Consider the following 24393-nt stretch of genomic DNA (forward strand, 5'->3'; position numbering starts at 1 on the left):
ACAGAGTAGGCCATTGTTTTTCAAATAAACAGCATACCAACTTCGCAGAAACTGGACCGGGCCTTAATCAAGGCTCTCGTAAAATTAATGTATTTGCTTTTTTCCCCCGAGAAAGTCTGCACCCGGCGTGTTTTTTAATGCCTTTGACTGGGCCTCATGCGGCTTTCAGTGAGCTGACCTTTTGCACATCTTTCCAGGCAACTTTTTAAACAAGTCACATACACTGAACAACAGCGCAAATGAATAGATACATATAATCGATTAACCAAACCATAATTTACAAGTCAAGCCAATGACAAAGTCAGCCCATTCATTACACAAATTATCCATAACCCTTGCATGTTACATTTCTTTAACTTCTAACTGGCAATCTACTGTGACATCCGTAAACATTTGTTGTCAAAGTACAACCAGCCACAGTCCAAGTAAGCGCTAGTTATTTTTTACTTTCGTTTTTCTTCTTCATATTCTTTTTTTAATATCTCCTGCCTCTCCGTTCCCCAGGCCCTCTGGCTGGCTTGTCAGTGGAGGGGGGCCTCAGAGGGGCAGTAAGGGAGAGAGAAGAAGGGGAGGGAAGGAGCTGAGGAGGCATAGGAGAGTGTGTGTGTGTGCGTGTGTGTGTGCGTGTGTGTGTGTGTGTGTGTGTGTGTGTGTGTGTGTGTGTGTGTGTGTGTGTGTGTGTGTGTGTGTGTGTGTGTGCGCGTGCGTGTGTGTGTGCGCGTGCGTGTGTGCGTGCGCGTGTGTGTGTGTGTGTAGTGGTGTGTGTAGCTGTGTGTGTGTGTGGTGGGGGGGGTGGCAGTGGGGGGTTTAGACACATTGAGTTTGTTAAGTCAGGCAGAACACTCGACAGGAAGGAAGGAAGGAGGAAGAGGCTCTCCTAAGTGCCATTGTTTAGGTGCTGTGGCTCCAGCAGCCCAAAGGAGCGTTTCAGTCTGTGGCTCTCTCTCTCTCTCTCTCTCTCTCTCTCTCTCTCTCTCTCTCTCTCTCTCTCTCTCTCTCTCTCTCTCTCTCTCTCTCTCTCTCTCTCTCTCTCTCTCTCTCTCTCTCTCTCTCTCTCTCTCTCTCCCTCTCCCCTTCTGCCTCTGGGCCCCCACCACTCACAGAGAGGGACAAGAACAAAATTGTTTCTTTTGTGGAAGTGCACACACACATACACAGAAAGAGACAGAGACAGTCACAAAAAGTCATCATAAGCAGAGGAATACATAGACATATTTTAATCTGCTACATAATAAAACAAATATGTTATAACATAACAAACACTCCACAATATCCTGATGTAACATGACTTGGTCCGGGTCACTGTCTGGGTCATGGCACGAAATACAAAGGTATTTTTTACATGAGAGTTACATGAAATAAACTTTATAGTAATCAACTAAAAAATAATAACTACATTATTGTGGCCACACATTGCATACAACATATTGTGCAGTTGCTGCATACTGGATATGCCAACCTATGCCTGTCTTTCTTTTATGGCTAACCGAAGAATGACACATGTCTTACATTTTTTTGAAAAATATTTTTCCTATTTGTGAACTGAGAGATCATTTTACCCTGATAACTTACACAGGGGTCAGGAAACGCTCCAGGACTCAGCAGCATAGTCAGTGGTGTGTGTGTGTGTGTGTGTGTGTGTGTGTGTGTGTGTGTGTGTGTGTGTGTGTGTGTGTGTGTGTGTGTGTGTGTGTGTGTGTGTGTGTGTGTGTGTGTGTGTGTGTGTGTGTGTGTGTGTGTGTGGATTAAAAGCAGGGGATACGCTCCACATGTTGCTGCCCTAGTGCACCCCCCCCCCCCCCCTTCTCTTCTTTTGCAGATTTGGACGAACGGACAGATTGTATTTGTTTTCCCAGGTCCTTCCTGATTGCGCAGCCATGCTAACTTCCAAGCTGTTCCATTCTAGTCCATTCTGACCAGTCCAAATGAACAAGAGACCCATTTGAGACACATGCTTCCACTTACCGGCACAGGGCTCTCAGTCCCCTTAATTTGTACAATTTGGCCTTCATTAGCCGGGCTCTTGGGCGGTTTGCACACAGGTAATGCACAGCATTTTCACCCAAATTGTAGGGCCCCGGCTCTGGTTGCTAGGAAGTGGAAGAGCTTCAATTGCTGCCATTTCCTTGCCAGTGCCCTGCAAGTTCTTATTAAAGCATTTAGGGCACGACAATTGGTATCATTACGCCAAACCAACTTCCTCCCCGAGTAATGAATTAACTCAAGCTATTTTACTGTATGATTGCAGTTTCCAGGGGTTACAGACGTGTAGGCAGGGATTATTATGGTATGCAACATATAGCTAGGATGGCTCAGCACATTATTAACGTGCAAGTGCGACAATTCAGCAGAGCTTGAGAGAGAGAGACATCAATTTTCCTACAGTAAGACGCACAGCATTTCCATGGAGCCTAGCTAAGGCTAGCCTAACCTTTAACAACAACAAAACTTCTTAGCAATATCACACTTTTACTTGCGTTAACCAGTAGCAGAAGCTGTTAAAAATATGTTTTTGCACATAAATAATGGACATTTTCCACCAAATCATTTGTAGACCTATATCAGATATCATATGTATTAGGCAGTGTTTCAGTGTAAAGCATACATAGGCCTATGCGGGGACATTTGTGTGCAATTTCAAAACAGTTTCGCTGTGTGGTCTTGTGTAGAGAGTTATAAATTCTTGTTATGTTCTTGTTAGGTTAGAGTTACCACATGTGTACCACAGCATATTAAGTTTCATAGCCTTTGTAATTAGCAACCAATGCAGAGCTATAGGCCTACTATGCTATGTGAAAAACACAGCGTCTGCACTGAAAGAAGTTATTAGACATGCTATGAGATCCCTCTCCATACTTCCTGTTTCGTTTGATTGCAAGCTATCAACGCTTTCCTGTTTACCTAACCTGTGTATCATTTCAAAAAACCAACGTCCTACTCTGTGTGTGTGAGGCACAAGTCCTCCGGACAAATCTCTGTAGCGTTACAAATCACCCACCCGATAATGAGACGCTAGAGAATGAGGTCTAATTAATTAGCCGAAAGAGCTGTAATTGGGGCATTTTTCGGCTGGTGCTTCCTCACTGCTATCTAACAATGCTGCCAGTGACCAGTCGAGCATAGGGACCCACTTCCTGTTGGCCAATGAGCAACGAGGAGAGCGCCGTTCTGTTCTTTTCCTGTTGCTGTGTTTACATTCGACCGACCGGCGACCAATTTTACCTTAGCTCCGGTCTGTCCCCTCGATGATTGCTTTTCCATCTCCGTCTCGTCTGAAATTAAGCAAACGACAACCGGCGACTGAAACACGCGCCAGATACACTACCACCGCCACCACCACAACCACCACCACCACCAACACCAACACCCCACTCCCTTCTGTCCTACCTTCAATCTCATTTTACACACACACACACACACACACACACACACACACACACACACACACACACACACACACACACACACACACACACACACACACACACACACACACACACACACACACACACACACACACACACACACACACACACACACACACACACACAGGCACACACAAGTGCACAGAAGCGCAGGTGCGCACACACACAAACATCATCACACGCTCACCCTCCCACACTTTCGCACATGGTGTCCACACTCACACACACTTGGACATATAAACTCAGTCACCCCTGCCCCTCACACACAGGTGCACGCACACAGACACACTTGTGTACACACACACACACACACACACACACACACACACACACACACACACACACACACACACACACACACACACACACACACACACACACACACACACACACACACACACACACACACACACACACACACACACACACACACACACACAGAACACAGACACACCTTCAGTGACATCTCTCAATGACAACCACCTGTGTATTGCGGCCAATAAAGTAATCCCAAGGGGGCTTCTGGCCTGCCTGCCTGCCTGCCTGCCTGCCTGCCCCGCGCTTCTCTAAACCCTGGGTGGGTATGTTTTCATGGGTGTTGGATGTCAAGACACTGATATACACTCTCTGACCCAAAACTAGGGTGTTGGTTTATTTGCTCAGTGGTGTACAGTACATCTACAGAAGGGTGACTAAGTCCAACTTTGGGAAGTACACAGTGACACGGCTAGGTCATCAATTAAAATTTACAATGACAAAATGATAAAATGCTACCGGCACCACAAAAGGCCACGTGAAATTAGGGCAGCGCATGGACCCATCAAGTACATATCCTTCAGTCTGTAGTCTAGATAAGGCTATGTAGTTATCTACTATTCATTATTAAATGTTTGATCAAGGTCAAGATGTTGTTGGGTCACGTATAACAAAAGAGGAAGTCTTTGTCTCCTGATTCATGTGTTTATTTATTTAGTCACGTAATTCATTTGCCGAATAGTTTGATTACATAACATGAAAATCACTTTTACTTCTAGCTGTCTGCCAAGTGCATGTCATGTTAATACGGTGTGCGTCAATGAGAACATACCTTTCACTTCCAACATCTTGGCCACACTGATTCTGTTATTATTGCATTTATCGAACATTATGTCTTATTTGGATATAGCATATACAGTCCGGAGGGAATTGGCTCAAAGCACGTTTACCAACCTTGGTCTCACTCCAAATAATAATGGAAATGACACGAGCAACATGTGATAATGCTGTATGTGTGTGCAATAGGCCGTGCATGTACCCGTGCGTGTTCGTGTGCGTATGCGTGTGCGTGTGCGTGTGCGTGTGCATGCGTGTGTGCATGCCTCCATATGTGACTGCGTGTGCGTGTTGAGTGTGTGTGTGTGCATGTGCATGCACACTATCGTGGCTGGGAAGATGAGTAACCTGCCTGACAATGAGCCCTGCATGTTTTCTCAAAAGGGGGGAGGAGGTGGTGGAGTGGTGTCAGGAGGAAGGGAGGCCGTGAAGTGAGGGAGGACGAGAGAGAGAGAGAGAGAGAGGAAGGGAGGTTGTGAAGGGGGAGAGAGGGAGGGAGGGAGAGGGGGCTGTCCTGCAACAGGAGCTCTGCCAGAAAAGCCTTTACCAAACAAAGCAGCGCAGCAGCAGGAAATAGGCTGGTCGAGGCTTGTTTGACTGTCTATGGGCCTCATTCCAAGCTGCTGTAACCAGCAACCAGTCTTTTATAAGGGACGGGCCCAGCACCAGCCGAGCCTCACAGTAGAGAGAGAGAGAGAGCGAGAGAGAGAGCGAGAGAGTGAGAGACAGATAGAGAGAGAGAGCAGCCCTTTTTTCTAAACATTGCTGTTTGAATGGGCCGTGCGCCAATAGCCAAGTTCAAAGTGCACTTTCCAGTCATTTGATTTAACTGCTTTGTGTATTTGATAGGCCAAGGAAGAGGAGAAGAAGTATAGGGGCCTGAAGTTATGTTTCCTGATTTTAATCATTTTCAAAGTGTCGTGATTTTACTTTTTCGCCTTTTTAAAAAACTTGTTTTGCACTTAAGTGTGTAGAGGTACAAATTATCTCCCCAAAACCTTTGCCCCCACCCTGCCTGCAAGGAACACACATGTTTCTCTCTCTCTCTCTCTCTCTCTCTCTCTCTCTCTCTCTCTCTCTCTCTCTCTCTCTCTCTCTCTCTCTCTCTCTCTCTCTCTCTCTCTCTCTCCTCCAAGAACTTTCCGTGGTTGCTTGTCCTATCCCTCTGCAGTTTTTATATGCCTCGAGCCTCTCTTTCCTCTCTCTCTTCTTCTCTCTCTTTTCTCATTCTGTCTTTCACTCACTCCAATGTACACATGCATAGACAACGCACATGTGCATACACAGGGACACAGGACATACGTTTCTCCTTCCTCTCAGACACACACACACACACACAGACACACAGACACACACACACACAGACAGACAGACAGACAGACAGACACACACACACACACACACACACACACACACACACACACACACACACACACACACACACACACACACACACACACACACACACACACACACACACACACACACACACACACACACACACACACACACACACACACACACACACACACAGGACTCTTTTGGCGTGGAGCCCCTTTTCTGCTTTTGCTATCTGTACAGCAGATCATATGTCATGTCGCTGAGCACTGGAGAAATGCATAGCAAATTGTTCCCCAGTACAAACACCATAAGCCTCCTCAAGTGAGCTTTAGTCCTTCGCCTCCCAAAGCCATTTGCCTCCCAACGTTAAACACTCCAAACGGAACCCAAAATAAAGCCTGCGCTTTGTTTATCTCTCTCTCTCTCTCTCTCTCTCTCTCTCTCTCTCTCTCTCTCTCTCTCTCTCTCTCTCTCTCTCTCTCTCTCTCTCTCTCTCTCTCTCTCTCTCTCTCTCTCTCTCTCTCTCTCTCGATATATAATTGATGCTATTTTCAGTTCATGAATCATCTAGGACAAAAGTCAACTTGGTGAGTAAATAGTGAGTCCTTTGGTTAGCGCAAAGGTCTCTGAATGTAACGTTGTATGTGCTTAGGTGGTCAAGTGGTCTGATATGTCAAATATTTGGTAGGCCTATAGAAGAATAATATGACTCACCCCACCTAGTGGTTGTTTCCACTAGGTCAACATGTATTGATCAACATGTATTGATCAACATGTATTGATCAACTGTTTAGAGCAATGTCTATGTGTTGAGTGTTGTTTTCAATGCGTGTTGAAGAGAATTTGGAAAAATGAAGAAAATTATGCTTACATTGTAATATCAGCACACAGATGTTGCAGGTGATGTTAACCACTCATTTGATTTCTCAAGGATGCTGATGCTGATGAAGTCCAGCTTCTTCATGTCCAATTATTTGCTTTGTTTGCAAAAAACATACGAGAGAGAGAGAGAGAGAGAGAGAGAGAGAGAGAGAGAGAGAGAGAGAGAGAGAGAAAGAGAAAGAGAGAGAGAGAGAGAGAGAGAGCAGGCCCTTCATCCCACCCAATGTTCTGGAACCTTCAACAGCTCACTAAGAACATAGCCCTTTCCCAATTCCCCATGTCCTCGCTGCTGTAGCTGTTGCAAGCAAGCAAGATCAGGCTCATCTGTGGAAAAAATGGAACCACATTTCCTTTGTTTACAAGTCCCCTTGGCTAAATTATGAGGCACAATATTTGGGAGGCCATTGACCTGGAGCAGGCTGCAGTGAGCTGCTCAGGCACAGGAGATCACAAGCTGAGATATCTCCCCTCGGAACAGGGTTATATAAACTGTGGACGGGAAGCTAGAGGGACATTTCTGATGGCAGATAATTTTGTTCTTTCTATTTTTTTTTCTTTTTTAATGGATGCCATGAATTGCTTTAGCCTCTTGCTTTGGTTGATGGAGTTTGGTGTACTGGTTCTATTTATTTCATCTTTGATTGTAAGTGTATGCATGTGCATGGTAGTGTGTCTATAATGTTATGCAGAAATGTGCCTGTATGTGACATATAAACTATGCATGATCCTTGACTTGTGTGACCTATCTATGCATTCATTGCATGTAGCCTAGTATTTAATAGTAGCCTATACAGTATTAAGTTGTAATGTGCATGTGTATTCCTGCATTAATAATGCACTGTATGAGTATGCTGTCTATGCACTGTATGTGTGCATGTGGAAATGTGTGCGTCATATTTTGTGCCATAAACAATATCCCCTGCTACCACCCCATCCCCCTCCTCTTTTACTCTCCTCTCCTCCCGTCTCTGCTCCAAAATGATTTAATGTGGTTGTTAGACCACAGAGAGTGCCGAGTTTCTGGGCAATTAGTGCAATCTCTGATTGGATCATGTCGGAAGGTCTGGGGAACTGTGTTGTGTGTGTGACTGGGGTGAACCTCAGCATGTTTGATCTCATCTTTGCTCAGCTTAAGATTTCAAGTCAGACACAGCTGTTACATACCCTCTGGCGCGTACAATAATGTACAAAACACATTATATCATGTTGGTCACTAACTTACTATTTCAAGTGCATGAGCCACCAGACTACTTATGCATGCTGACTGCAGCAGTGTTATAGGGCTTACAGACGTTTTGTTTAGTAAATGGCATTTCAGGTTTCAACTACCGCTAACCTTTATGCTTTAACCTACCCTAAGAGTGTATGAGTCCCCATCTTCTCCATGCTTTCTACAGCAGTGAGGTAAAATAATGTACAAAAGTTTTAATTAAGTCAAATATGTAAATAATGTACAAAGTTTTAATTAAGTCAAATATGTAATGTGCCCAATCATTTTAAGTGAGCCACTGGACCAGTGTTACATAGCCCCCACACAGCAGTGAGTAGAATAATGTACTAAAGGTTTCATTGAGTAAAATAATATTTCATGTGCCCCTCTACTTCAAGTGTATATGAGATACCAGACACAGCTGTTCCATGCAACAGTGAGTAAAAATAATGTACGAAAGTTTTAATTAAGTACAATAATATTTTGTGTACCCGTATGGATAACACAGAGAGACTGAAACTGATCCGTTGCCTCTAATTCCCAGCAGGGATTCCGTATTTTTCCTGCGGTGTTGATTTGTGATCGGTCCGACCTGATAACATACGGCAATGAGGGTGTGATCGGATGGCTGAGGGAGCAGGTGGGTTGTGGGATGTAAGTTAAAAAAAGCATCATGGTGCGTGCGTGTGCGCGTGTGTGTGTGTGTGTGTTTGTGTGCGTGTGTGCGCATGTGTGTGTGCGCGCGAGTGTGTGTGCGTGCGCGTGTGTGCGTGTGTGTCTGTATTAGACTGTGAATGTGTGGGCACACCTGTGTGTGTTTTGGTAGAGGTCTGGTGTGGTTCTGCAAGACGTGTGTTCATGGGGTATATCTTTCAGGTTCTCTGCCACCCACAGCTACAAAGAAAGAAGTTATGCCTCCCTCACACCTGCAAAGTCTTCTGAGCAAAAATGCTCGCAGGGTAGGTAATGCCACAGGTAATGCCCACTTTGGTGATAAAGTGAGGAAAAACATCAACCTTTTATCTCGTAAGATAAGGGCTATTTCTCACAGGTGTGTGCACAACAATTAGATATTCGGGGGAAAACAACAGAAAAGGGTTTTCTCCCACTCCCGCATATGCATCAAGCTCCTACTGCTTTGGCCTGGTGCCGCTCCGCTTCTTCTTCTGCCAGGACCTGCAGGGCCCACGGTTCTTCTCCGCGGGAACCACAGGCCTGGTGGTTCCGCTCGGCTACATTCCAGTGTGAGGAGGGGGTGGGTCGTGGGTGGGTAGGTGGGTGGTGGTAGCAGTCGTGGGGTGGGGGGTGGACCTTTCCCCTTCCTTCTTCTTATTCCTCCTCTCTCCTCACAGCTCCATCAGTCTTCTGCACTTGGGCCAGCAATACGAGTGTAGTGGTGTGTGTGTGTGTGTGTGTGTGTGTGTGTGTGTGTGTGTGTGTGTGTGTGTGTGTGTGTGTGTGTGTGTGTGTGTGTGTGTGTGTGTGTGTGTGTGTGTGCGCGGCTGTGTGTGTGCGGCTGTGCGCGTGCATGTGTGCATGTGAAGGGTAAAGGCAGGCATGGTGGCTGAGGATGTGGGGTTGTGTGTGTGTGTATGGTGGTGGTGGTGGTGGTGTGGGGGGTTATTTAGGGGGAAATTCTTTGTGGAGGCAGAGTGTGGAGGCAGACAATGCGCCAGGTTCCAGTCCACTCGCTCTCAATAGCAAACGGCCCCTCGCGCCTGCCTCCTCGTGCGAGGAAGGGGAAGGAGGCGGGCCCGAGGGGGAGGTGAAGTGTGGAGGGAGGCTGGGAAGAGGGTAGGGTAGGGCGGGTGGAGATGGCTGGGTGGTGGGGGTGGGTAAAGGATGGGAGGGCCTCAGCAGAGGAGGTGGTGGTGGAGGAGGAGGTGAGGGTTGGGCAGAGGGTGGAGGGTGGATGCATGCAGAGAGAAAAAAAAAGCTCTTCAGTGGGATACCAGAGTATCCCAGGCCCCCTTTTTCCCACAGGAAGAAAAAAAATATCCTCCCCCCTTAACCCCCAGCCCAATCCCTCTACCCCCGTAGATACCACCCCCCAAATCTCCCCACGACGCCTGTCTTCCTTCTCCCAGCATACAGACACACACACACACACACACACACACACACACACACACACACACACACACACACACACACACAAACTCAACACACACACACTCACACACACACACACACGCACGCACATGCTGGTACACATGCACACAGACACAGACACACACACACACAGACACACACACACATACACACACACACACACACACACACACACACACACACACACACACACACACACACACGCACACACACACGCATGCTCACACACTCACACACACACAGGTGGGTACTTACATTTATGTGTATAACACCGACATAAACCCACTCATGAAATTCCCTGTACTGCCTTACAGGATGTATACATGAAGTGGATGAGCGTTAACACATAAAAAAGAAATGTGCTCCAAAATGTTTGTGTGTCCTCGCCTTGACACAGTGAACGGAGTTTCAGTCAAGATGGAACTGGCAGTGAGACACAACCAGAGACAAGTTTCCCATGCACTTCTAGTGTGCTGATTTACCGCTTTTTGAATCTTGTTCAGCATGAAAGTAATCTTCCTCTGACCTCACCATTGAGTAGAAAACTGAAGGCATGTGAAGATTACATCTTCATGGAACTACAACCAATTTCTGTAAGTGGAAGCGGCAGCAACAAACATGAATGCCGTGAATCAGGGCCTGCATCTGTTGAGCTAGGTTGCCAGATGTTGCCCATGAATTCCACCCCCACCCCCCCAAAAAAAGCAACTAAATCTGCCAGTCTGATTTGAACTAAATTTTATTGATTTCTATGACCATAAATCTCCACAAAAGCCTTGTACATTATTTACCCACAGAAGGTCATCCTGAACAGCCCAATTGGGCGGGAAACTGCCCAATCTGGCAACACTCCTGTTGAGTGTGAGATTCAGCCGTAGGGAGGGTCCCAACGGAGGGAACTATGTCTAAACAGCCCTCACTGCTAAACTTTTCTCCCCCACACATTCGTTTATGCGTACACTCTCATCTTTACTTTCTCAGCCCAATCTGAAATAATTGCAAATGACAATTCCTGGGAATATTATGATACTGTTTACGCTGGATGTAATGCTTTTTTCATGTCTTTTCTACAGACCTAAAACAAAATGAATGCAAATATAAAGTACGCATTATGCAAATATAAAGCACTGATTATGTGGCTGAAAGGAGGGAAAGACACAAAAACTAGCAGTGAATCATTAATTAATCCCAACCTAAAGTCATCTGTTAAAGTCGCTTGTAATAATGATAAGATAACGTGATGGATAAAAAGAAGGTAGGTAGCATGACGATAAAGACTTTTTGAGGTGCTGGCCACTTGTGCAATCAAATATCAAAGAAAATAAAGAAGATGCTGCATTCTCTGCTCCATGTTTCATTAAAGTGACGTTTTGGCCCTCTGGCCTTCTCCAACCTTACGACAAGCCAAATACAACTGCCAATGCATAATACTGATTATGTGGCTGAATGGGGAAAGACATTAAATAATGTATCCTAACCATTGTTACCAATGGCTATATACAGTAAGTCTCTGGTTATAATGATAACTTGGTGAGTCATAGACTAATATCAGACAGTGAATAAAGATGTACTAATTAAGTGGTTGGAATGGAAAAAGAAAATGTATATTGACTAACATTTAATTGTGATGATTAATAAGCAACTGCACACGTTCCACATAATAATGATAACCATGGCCAGTCATAACGCTACAGATAGACAAATATCAGACAATAAAAGTTTAAAAGGTAGCATTTTAGGACACAAAACTAGCATTGAATAATGAAGTAACCCTAACCATTGTTACTGAATGGTGAACACTGCACTTGAAAACTGAACTGAATAAGGATGACTTGGCGAGACACAAGACAACAGACAGAGACAAATATCAGACAATAAAAGTTTCCATGTAGCATGTGGTGCTTCAGTTAGCGAGCCAAGCAAGCAGGTAGACTTTCAGAGCCCTAGACGAGACTAGACGCATAATTGATGTTTTCACTTTCCCAGTTATACCTCTGCGGAACGTTCTCTCCATAAATGTCACAACAGTTTGTTCCGAGTTGCAGCCCGGGCGAGATAAATAGGCCCTACTTTGTTTGAGATTAACAGTGAAAGGCTGTTAAAGTCCAGTAACTGCCAAAGCTATTACAGACACCACAGTTGCTGGAGCAGAACATCAAAAACGCCAGTTTGTTTTCTTTTCATAACGCCGCAGTAACGATGATGAAAAGCTATTTGTAAGCAGAGAAGTGAAAGCGAACGCGTGAGGAGGGAGGGAGGGAGAGAAAAATGGGAGGCAGGGAGAGAGAGAGAGAGAGAGAGAGAGAGAGAGAGAGAGAGAGAGAGAGAGAGAGAGAGAGAGAGAGCGCAGAAATCGAGTGAATGAAGGATAGAGAAATAGTGAAGGAAACACGCAGGAGAAGTGAAAAATCTGGGCTCTGCATTGCATTGTAGAACTATCCATGGGCCCAGCTCGCTCACTCGCTCTCGCTCCCCAGCAACTGTGGTGCAAAATTTCAGCCGTGGTCGGAAACTGAGGGTCACATTTTTATCTGACATAAATATTAACATTTCTCTGGGGCTTTTGGCATAAACATTAAGCCTGTGTTTAACACACATGTTCCAAGGCTGGGATTTCACAAATGACCCAGTGTGGCGTTTAAGTCGGTGATTTCTGCTCCTTTCGCTGTGAGCTGGAGGCCTGTTGACCTTGGCTCTGGGCTGCCCACACATCACCTTCAGGGGGTTGCCTGATATGCACTAAATTCTCCAAGGCAACGCAGAGACTCTCTTGGAAAGGCAACGTGGTGTTAGTGTGTGTATGTGTGTGTGTGTGTGTGCGCGTAGGCATTTGCGTGTGCGTGTGTGTGTGTGTATGATGCATAGCCTGATGTCTGTGTGTGTGTTTGTGCGTGTGTATGTGCACATGTATTATATGTGTTATGCACGGCTGTGTGTGTGTGTGTGTGTGTGTGTGTGCGTGCGCGCGCGCGCGTGTGTGTGTGTGTGTGTTGCACATACTGTATCATGATATATGTGTTTGTACATGTATGTATGTGTGAGTATGCAAAGGAGAAAAAAGGCACTCTGTATGTGCGCATAGCTGCACTTGCACACATGTGGGGCTTAGGGAAGGAGGGAGGAAGGGGGATATGTTGAGTATTCACACAGACGGATCACTTGAGTATTTCACAAGCCAAGATATCATTATCTTACGCAAAGAGCAGGCGAGGGAGGGAGGGAGAGAGAGAGAGAGAGAGAGAGAGAGAGAGAGAGAGAGAGAGAGAGAGAGAGAGAGAGAGAGAAAGAGAGATAAAGAGAGAGTGAGTGAGTGATTGAGTGAGGGTCTCTTTATCTCTGAGAGAGAGAGAGAGAGAGAGAGAGAGAGAGAGAGAGAGAGAGAGAGAGAGAGAGAGAGAGAGGTCTCTTGAGCAACAGCCTGAAGAGAGTGGTGGTGGGGCCCTTAGTAAATAAGCCCACCCCGTGTCTCCCAGCGGATCCATCCGTAATAAGTGACCTTCTAATTTGAAATTCTGCCGGTGATCACACAGAGATCTGTTCCAGATATTGTAAGTGGGCAGTTCTCAATAATTGGGTCGTTAGCTGTTTTTTTGGTTTTAATTGAAGTCATGTGCTAATCTCATGGATTCACATGTTGGCCAATTATGACTATGTTTTCAGCTGTGAGGCTCTCCTCCAACCTAGCTCTCCATCTCTGCTCCCTTCCCTCCCATCTGTGCAACTGCTCAGAAGCTGTTTACACCTTTATGGATATATCTGAAAATGTGTTGCTTTTGGCTACTCGTTAACACGTAAATGGAGTTTTAGATTTTGCATTTCAAAACTATTTGAAAATATTTGTAAGTATTACAAATAAAAAATATTGTTAAAAATCTATTTATTTTTCTCATTTTGTCCGGATGTCTAGCTGTCCCTATGTGCATTTGTACGTGTGTATAAGTAAAGAATGAAAAAACAAAAACAGAAAAGAGGAAAGCAAGAAATGAAAGGGAGGGGGGAAGACTTGCAATAAGTCCTCCAGGATTTCAGTGGTCTCAATATAAACCAAGGGAATAACAACAACCTAAGACGATAGCAGCCTGAAAACTTTCTGGAGCAGTGAGTGTGTGCATGCGTGCGTGTGTGTGCGTGTGTGTGCATGCATGTGCGTGTGTGCGTGCGTAGGGGCATGAGTGCCTGTGTGTGTGTTTGTATACCGTGTACATCTATTGGGGGTTCTAATATTACATATTTCTGGGTGAACATTAACCACCACAGTATCTGGGGGCCACAGTATTTATACTGAGACATACTATATAGGTTCCAGCCTGGGCTGAGAGACTGGGGGTAAGGGCAGCTGGTGCAGGGGCAGGGGCAGGGGCAGGGGGTAGGGGCAGTGGGCAGAGTGAAGTGGGGGTGGACGAGGGCGTATAGTCGAAACGACTTGGAGAAGCCCTCGAGTGGATGTCGGCGGCAGAGGCACCAGTGGCAGCGGTGGACGGCGGGCGGGAAATCGCCCGGGGTGGAGCTCACGGGCCAGGGTCAGCCTTGAGTGCTTTGTGCTCAGTGGGCTTCAAGGTTCTTCTAGCAGGAACCCATCCAAAGTAATCTCCGCTCCCCGCGTGGGAGGGAGAGGAGAGGGGAGAGAGGGCCTCTGGAGAGTAGAAGGCCTGGCTGGCGGACTGAAAAACTCAGCGCTGATGGACAGACCAGTGAGAGGCTAAATTCTGCTGCTGCCTGCTAGTACTGTTGCATTCATTACACTCAACGACGGATTACTGCATGGGCCTAACAGGCCTGGGCCGAGGGGCCCACGAACCAAGGGGGCCCTGAATAGAAGCCCAAACCTCTTCACTACAGAAAAAAACACTTCATTATTGGTCTGTATTTATGTCCGACCTCAGATTCTGTTAAAATTGCACTTTTAACTACTGTATTTTCAATTTTTCTTGGGGGAGAAAGCCCTGGCCGTTTAACATCTTTGCTAACCTCACAAAGCTTTGGACCTCATGATGCCACGTAAGGGGGACCTGTCTTGTTGTCTGGCCCAGGGGCCTATGGAGTTTTAAGCCGTCCCTGATTACACTGCATTACATTACATTACATTGAGGCTGGCTGTTTTCTCGTTGCATAGCTGCATAATCTGCTTCGCACAGCTGCATACACACGCACACACACACACACACACACACACACACACACACACACACACACACACACACACACACACACACACACTGCACGATTCCACACAAAGTTATAAACAAATAAACATACACACATGCTCACATGCTCACATGCTCACACACACACACACACACACACACACACACACACACACACACACACACACACACACACACACACACACACACACACACACACACACACACACACACACACACACACACACACGCACGCACGCACGCACGCACGCACGCACGCACACATCCAGAAGCACATATGATGTCCACATGAGGTAGTGTCACACACCCCCAACACAGCACTTGCAGAGGAGGACATTCTATGCCATATCCTGTGCAATCATTAAGTGTGTACCATGTAGTGACTGTGTGCATCTGGGTGTGTGTGCGAGTAATAGCTGGTATAGAGAGTGTTTGTGTATGTGTGTAGACTGTAGAGTGTCTGTGCTTGCATGTGTGCAGTGTGTAAGTGTGTGTGGGAAATTGTCTGGTGTAATGGCTAGCAAATGTTGCTGCGGTGCAGTACGGTACGATACGGTACCCCCAGCCAGTCAGCCGGTGGTGAGGTGCGCATCTGAGGGCAATTTTGGGGGGGGGGGGAAGAAAAAAGCAACCGGAGCACTGGAACAGCCATGATGGATCTGCGACCCTCAGGTGTAATTATTTTAAGAGAGATTGAGCAGTTAAGCACTCCCGAAACATCACAGGGCCTTAATGAATGTTTATGCTCCCCTTCCTGTCTCCCTTGGCCAAACAGGACAGGCATTCCTCCAGCAGTTTCTCGTTTGGAGACACACGAAAAAGAACAGAGACAAAGACAGAGAAGAGAAAGGAGAGAGAGAGAGAGAGAGAGAGAGAGAGAGAGAGAGAGAGAGAGAGAGAGAGAGAGAGAGAGAGAGAGAGAGAAAGAAAGAGAAAGGAGAGAGAGAGAGAGAGAGAGAAAGAGAGAGAGAGAAAGAGAAAGAGAGAAAGAGAAAGAGAGAGAGAGAATGCTCAAAATGTTTCTTCCTCTTTCTTTCTTCCCTTTCTTAGTTGTTCTTTAATCACAGTCCCCGTAGTTACAGCCTGCTCTCCGCAGCTCCTCCCTTTGTGTTCCCTGCTGCTACAGATGTTTTGTGACTGAAAAAAGCACCACACCAACATACATGCCACATTGGCCATGTTGCCACAGTTTTCCTCTGACAAGTATATTTTCTCTGTTTAAAAATGTGGATTAAAAGTGTCGAGAGGTTCAAAATGTTTTTTTTTCTTGCCAGATCAAGCCTCAAGATGATGCTGCCACAACAAGACACGTCCCACCTCCTGCTACTGTTGAATGTTGAGCCGCAGCAGACCCTCCGAGAGCTTTAGCCTAGGCCTGGGATAAGGTCACGTGATAAGGCCCCCCACCCAATATGCACAATTCGATGAGGGTCCAATTCTGGGCCCCCACTCTCCCTAGGCAACGGGGCAACTGGCCCCTTTGTTCCTCCCTGTCAGCTTCTCTGAGCAGGAGTTCAAACAACACGGATGCATTTCTTCTTCTTCTTCTTTGTCTTCTTCTTCTTCTTCTTTGTCTTCTTCTTCTTCTTCTTCTTCTTCTTCTTCTTCTTCTTCTTCTTTGTCTTCTTCTTCTTCTTCTTCTTCTTCTTCTTCTTCTTCTTCTTCTTCTTCTTTGTCTTCTTCTTCTTCTTCTTCTTCTTCTTTGTCTTCTTCTTCTTCTTCTTCTTCTTCTTTGTCTTCTTCTTCTTCTTCTTCTTCTTCTTCTTCTTCTTCTTCTTCTTCTTCTTCTTCGTCTTCTTCGTCTTCTTTGTCTTCTTTGTCTTCTTCGTCTTCTTCGTCTTCTTTGTCTTCTTCTTCTTCTTTGTCTTCTTCTTTGTCTTCTTTGTCTTCTTCTTCTTCTTTGTCTTCTTCTTCTTCTTCTTTGTCTTCTTCTTCTTCTTCTTCTTCTTCTTCTTCTTCTTCTTCTTCTTCTTCTTCTTCTTCTTCTTCTTCTTCTTTGTCTTCTTCTTCTTCTTCTTCTTCTTCTTCTTCTTCTTCTTCTTCTTCTTCTTCTTCTGAAGATGCTGATTTACAGGACACAGCAGAGACATGGAGTGGAAACTATTTCGGCTTGCTTCCCGTGTCATCTTTCCAGGCCGGAAAGGATCTATTCTGTTACTGTGTGTGTGTGTGTGTGTGTGTGTGTGTGTGTGTGTGTGTGTGTGTGTGTGTGTGTGTGTGTGTGTGTGTGTGTGTGTGTGTGTGTGTGTGTGTGTGTGTGTGTATGTGTGTGTGTGTGTGTGTGTGTGTCTGTGTCTGTGTCTGTGTCTGTGTCTGTGTCTGTCTGTGTTTGTATCCGTGTACAAGCACTGAAGCCAGTGAAGCCACACACACACACACACACACACACACACACACACACACACACACACACACACACACACACACACACACACACACACACACACACACACACACACACACACACACACACACACACACACACACACACACACACACACACACACACACACGGTAGGAAAAAAAAGTGCTGAACCTGGCATAATATCCATATCCATACAGGCTTTCATTTTCGCTTCAAGGCTCTGCCGATGTTATCTCCCCGAGAGGAAATTGGCCTCAATGACTTCCAAAACTCCGAGAGGATGTCAGATAAGTCGTGTCCCCCACCTTCCTGCCCCTATGCTCCCAGGAGAGGAGAGGAGAGGAGAGGAGAGGAGAGGAGGAGAGTGGGGACATAGGAGAGGAGAGGAGAGGAGGGGAGGCGGGGAGAGGAGAGGAGAGGAGAGGAGAGGAGAGGAGAGGAGAGAGAGGGTGAGAAGGGGAACTGTAAAGGAGGGGACAGGAAAGAACAGGACAGGGCAGGAGAGATGAGGGGAGGAAAGAAAAGGAGGAAAGAAAAGAGATGAGGGGAGGGGAGGAGAGAAAGAATGAGAAAGGGGAAAGAATGGACGTGAAAGGAGAGTACAGCATGAGACAGAAGTGATAAAGAGAGGAGAGAAAAGGAAAGAACAGAGGAGAGAAAGGAGAGGAGAGAAGAGATGAGGGGAGGGGAGGAGAGGAGAGGAAGAGAGCAGGTTAGTATCACATGTGACAGCAGGAATAGAATAGGAGTGTGTCGACAGGCTAATGGAGGCTGATGGGAGTCGGATGAGGGCACGACGGGTTAGGAAGGATCAGTGGCCTACTAATGCTACGACCACAGAAACTGCTGCTTGAATGGAGCTGGCAACGAGTTCTGGGACATGAATGTGGATTTTTTTCCCCCTCCATGTGTTGCTGTTGGGCTTTGTGGATTTTTGTACTCGTTAAAGAATAGCTATTGAATGTAATTGGCATTTTTTTTAACTTAGCTGGCAAACTCATGTCGTCATAAGGTTTCATTAACTGACACTATCTATCTATCTATCTATCTATCTATCTATCTATCTATCTATCTATCTATCTATCTATCTATCTATCTATCTATCTATCTATCTATCTATCTATCTATCTATCTATCTATCTATCTATGACAAAAGATGTGATTGGTTAATGGATATATGCCATAATTGGAGCCCATGAAAGCTTTGTACAACAACTTTCCAGTGCACAGCAACCCCAAAGCCCAGCAAGTTCTTGATTCACTGACATCACAGGTAGCCATGAACTGCAGTGATGTGCAGCCCCTTGTGTTATGGGGATGTGTTGGAGCTTGAGGAAGGGAATGCTCTGTATTGAAAGCAGTGTTCTGCCTCTGCTCCACAATGTTGCACTCTCTTCTGTTCTCTGGTCTGTTCTTTTCTTCTCTGCTCTGCTTCATTCAGAGGTGATCATTGAGCAGATCTCCTGGCTTCTGAAGCATTTGGACGTAAAGCATTGGTCTGCTATGTTGCACTTCGTCCGTCCCCCTCTATCCAGGACCCCCTGGAGTGGTCTCTGCGACTCCACGAGGGGTCTCCACCCCCTAGTTTGGGAACCACTGCTGTACTCGACTCTGTCCTGCTGCATTTCTGTCTGTCCAGTGGTGAGCTCCAGTGGCAGGCCTCCTGAAACCTGAAGAGATCTCCGGCCCCTCGCCGAGTCCAGCCAGCGGTGAGCCGAGACCTCAGGCCATGATTACTGACAGGAGGTGGTAAAGGGCTTTAATAGCGGACAGGCCTGGAAAAAATAACAGACAGGCAGGTTGCTGTGGGGAGCAGGATTGGTGAGCATGTACAGGTCATTACAAATGACTTTGGGGAGATTGGGAGGGTTTTTGGGCAAATGGAAGTTTTCTTGCGAAATAACCAAATAACTCATACTAAGGTATTGTTACAAACAAAACAATAAGGAAACAATTGTCCAACATGTGGAACACTTTGTTATTAAAAGTTATTAAAATCATGTCCACCACAAAGCAAAAAAAAAAATCTGATCCGTCCTGCAGTGAAAAGTCTGCGTAGTTGGTGTGTTGTGTCTGTCGGTCGGATGTGGAAAGTGGAGTGGTGCAGAGCAGGAAGTGTGTGGGGCTCCTTTAAAATCCTTCCCAGGCTCCCTCTGGGTTTAGAAATGGGCAATAAATAGCAGGGTATCTGGTGGCTCCACGCCAGCTCTCCGCTCCGGCCTGGCAAGGATGTGACTCATTTCATTGGAGAGAATAGGATAAGAGGATTTCTGTGTCTGTTATTATCAGTCAGCCAAGGGAAACCACACTGGCAGAGCAGGCCAAGAGGGAAGGGAACAGGGGGATAGAGAGCAGGAGGAGGAGGGAGAGAGAGAGAGAGAGAGAGAGAGAGAGAGAGAGAGAGAGAGAGAGAGAGAGAGAGAGAGAGAGAGAGAGAGAGAGAGAGAGAGAGAGAGAGAGAGAGAGAGAGAGAAGGGAGGAAAGAGGGGAAAATGTAATGGGGTTGAGGGCAGCTGCAATGAGGATGAGGAAAAGTTATTTTTAATTTATGCTATTCTGCGTGTTTATACACTTTGCTGTTACTTTTACAGGGACTAAATCCTGTCGGTTCTTTTTTTTCAGAAGGGTTCTTGTAAAGTAAAAAGTTGTGAATATCATATTTAAAGATAAACAATCTATGTGCACTTAATGTATAGGCAAAGATGTCATTATTGGTTTGGATTGGGATTTGTGGATGATTGTGCAGTTACCCCGTGTTCAAATGCATTTAGAGTCGGCTTGGCCTGTTGATATGACCTGCTGAATAGCGCTACAAACCACTCCTGGTCCAGTGATTATGGTCAGGGTTATGGTTTAAGATATAGGGCTATGTTAACAGCCTGAGCCTACTGGTTGCTCCTTTTGACAAAGTAATGCATATTTCTTCATGTATTTTATTTTTATTTGTTTTACCTGCCCTGGGACTGCAGATGGAAACTTTATAGCTATATTCTGGCACAAGTCATCTTCATGCATGGCCCCTGTTTCAACTAAACTAGATAAACTAAACAAACCTTGACAGAACTCTCCCAGCCGCAGAGACTCCTAAGTATATGCAATTTGATTGACACCTCATATCTGTTTTACAGTTTATTTGAGCCATCACAACGTGTACGAGTTAATGAGTAACACTCCAATAACACCAATGCAGCGCGAGCTGTACCTTTTAACACCATTGAAACACAACATGTGAACAATCCACTGAAACTGTTTAAGTCTCAAATAACAAAGTTCAGCAACAACGCACCATTAAATGAATCCCCTCTGCAGATGAATGGCTTTGAACCAGTAGAATTTGAAAGGATATTGTGGTGGATAAATAGAAGGTGATGATACTGCATGTTTTCTTTTACAATTAGAGGGGTTGTATCTAAGCACAAGGAAGCAAGTACTGCCAGACCTGATGTTCTCTAAAGGGCATTTGCTAAGCTTCATCTTGCGGCTTAATCAGTCGAAAGGTTAAGCCACTTCTACAGTGATATTTATTCTCCCATAAAAGTGCATTCCCACATGGTTGCCATGGATTTTGAATCCAGTCCATGGTGGAGGCTGCAAATTCTATTTTGGACATACATTTGGATGACCACGAGGCCTATATAGCCTAATGCCAAGCACAGTGCAGCTCCCAAAAGCCTTTGAAAGTGATATTGCCAAGCACAACATACAGAAACTCATTCAAAAGTGAAGTAAATTTGAAGGTAGAGCATGCATGATTGTGGCCAGAGAAGGCATTGAAACTACACTGCTCATTGTAACTACTATGCTGCCCATTTCCAAATTTCATCTTTTAATGAACATATTCTAAAATATTATCTACTGATCTGCCCAAAGTACAGAATGTTCTGCCGCTAAAGATGTCTATTTCAAAATGGTGGACATGGAGAATATCCACATTTTTATGTCTGAAAAGTGCAATTTTACCAGTCAAATACTGATGGTGGTGGTCATGAACAAGATAATATTAGTGAATGGGCAGCATAAAGTCTGAAAGTAACCTACTTAAAAATTTATAATATAGTATAGTATAGTATAGTATAATATAGTATAGTATAGTATAGTATAGTATAGTATAGTATAGTATAGAATAGTTAACCTTACAACATATTTGTAAATTAACTTTGGGGCAAGTATGTTTTGTTTAAATTCAGACTCTGAGTGTATTTACATGCAAATAACAGTTTAAATACGAGCATGAGACATCTATCGCTATTCTGTTCCGCATGTGACCTTGGTCTGGGGGCTTTACTGCTGCAGGACGCATGTCAATGCTATGTTCCAGAACAAGTTTTAAACCAAATTTCAAATTCAATTTGAAACCAGAATATTATACATTTACTGCTCTCATTATCTTAGGACATTCAAAGTCGGGCTGTCAAAGTCAGGGCCCGGGGGCCAAATCTGGCCCACTTGATCATTTTCAAATGTGCATTACAGTTGTCCCACATACAGCATTAATAACATGACGTGAACATGAAATTTGTCAAAAGTGTCATAGGAATTTAAGTGGGCAGAGGCCAATGTAACATCCCACTCATACAACAGGATATGTTCAGCCCATTTAAAAGCATTCAACCAAATGTTTGTGACATTTGCCATTGAGTTTTAAGCTACAATTTTAGCAATTTTTTTACCCCAAATAAACATTGAATTTGGCCTGCAACTTTAATTTGCCGCCCGGCGTAACATACTGCAGTAGGCTAGCACAGCTTTGATGCTGAGGACATGTGAAATGCCTACTTGCTTCTACTGCTGCTGTACTCTGTGTGCTAATGACCAGCCAACCTACGGTACATGTGTGCTAGCAAGCTTAGCCTTAGGGCCAAGGTGGGCGTGCGTGTAGACCTTTGTTCCTGTGTGTGTGTGGAAAATCCTACACTGTCAACATGCAAGAGGAAAGCTAATATTTACCATATACGGAGCGCTGCTTTAATATTAGCCAGTGGTGTAGGGCATAGTGGAGCAGAGCAGCGTAGAGTAGACTAGCAAGGGCTTTGCTCAGGGGCTCACTTGACTTCGGCAAATGCTCAACAAGATTTCCACCATCATTCACCCACTGCCCACCCACCTCCTCTTTCTCTCCCCCCACCCCTCTCACCCTCTCCCTCAGCTCTTTTTATCTCTTTATGAATCAAAGATGTGCCGGGTGTATTTGCTCGCAAAGCCTCGGCCCGCCGCGGCCATAAAAGCGCAGGCCTGGTTGGAATGAAACGTGCAGAGCAGAAAGGCGGCATGTTACCAATTAGCCAGGGTGGCACAGCCAAACGCCTTTCATTTGGATATGTTGCAACCGGTACCCAGTCTTGGTCTTAATCTCTTCCAACATCCATTTCAATTTGTCAGCACTGCTGAGTTTGAATTCTGGCAAACTTTTGGGTTAAAAGGTTATTGTACTAGAGTTGTCTTGTACAAATATTTGTTTATTCTGCACAGCACAAGAATGCTAAATTCAGAGTAGAATATGACAAAAAACTTGGAATAACGGGTGGGGATGCTCATTGCGTATGACCAATGAGCATTACATTTTGTGTATGATATTTCAATTTCAGGCTTTTCCCCATTTCCATCTGTTTAATCTATTTGCAAAATGGTAACCAATACTGTAGTGCATGCTTTACTGGTAATAGATACACAGCATCTTAATTGCCAAAATGAATAACTCAACCACCAAAATGTGCAAAAATCAAGACTGCATGACTTCATGAATGCTACAGGTGCTAACATCACCTTGTCCCAGATGTACATGCCTCAGTATTACATAAAGGTTTGTCTGCACTGCAGGTCTTGCCAGAGGGCTCTGGTCGGCCTCTGTTAATGCTGCATGAAGTTTTTTTTTGAGGGATTATCGCCAACTTTAGCACATGGGAGCTGGCAGTGGATGTTTGAATTTGTACTGCGAGTGAGTGTCTGAAGCCAGTCAGTAGGCCAGGTGCTTGGAAACTCACTATTGCACTCTCAGTGACTTCTGGGATGGAGCGCTGGCTGCTCTAGCTCTGCTCTGGGCTTATCTTGAGCCAGTGCAATATTAATTTCTTCCTTCCCCGCGTGCACCTCGTCTGCTCTCTTTCCGTCCTGTTTCTTTTTTTTTTCTTTCTTGCATTCCTCCGGTCACTCCCTCCCTTTTCCTCGCTGCCCCTCTCATTCTCTCTCTCTCTCTTCTTCATTCCTTCTTCACAACCCCCCTCCAAAATTCACTTCTCCAATACCCACACACCACTCGCTCTCTCTCCCCCCTGGCCTCCCTCTCTCCCAACAGGCCGAGTGGATTCGGGCGTACCCAACCCACGCACCTGCCATGCAGAAACAGCTGTGCTGGACGCCACAACATCATTAAGGGCCACTGAAACTGAGGAGCAGAGAAGGAGACTATGATGTGAGTAAACCCGCCACCCCAAATGCATACATACGTTACTAGACTCACACACACAGATACACACACACACACACACCCACACACATACACGCACACACATTTGATTTATCTTTCACACGTGTACTTGAACACACACATGCACACACACACACACCACCCCCCCCCCCCCCCCCCCCTCCCACATACACACACAGACACACCACCCACCCCCCGGTGTTTGCTTTCTCCCAGAGTTCAACGCGGGGCCACTCGCACAACGGAAAACAGTTGTGATAAAGACGTGCATGACCGGCCACGGGTCAGTCGAAAAAATTGCGATACGGACTCGCTTGGTGCAAATGTGCAAAATGCCTGACGGGAAAAAACACAGCAATGCAGCAAGCTGAGGGGGA

The sequence above is a fragment of the Engraulis encrasicolus genome, chromosome 23 (genome assembly GCF_034702125.1).
Source record: "Engraulis encrasicolus isolate BLACKSEA-1 chromosome 23, IST_EnEncr_1.0, whole genome shotgun sequence".
Lineage (NCBI taxonomy): Eukaryota > Metazoa > Chordata > Actinopteri > Clupeiformes > Engraulidae > Engraulis > Engraulis encrasicolus.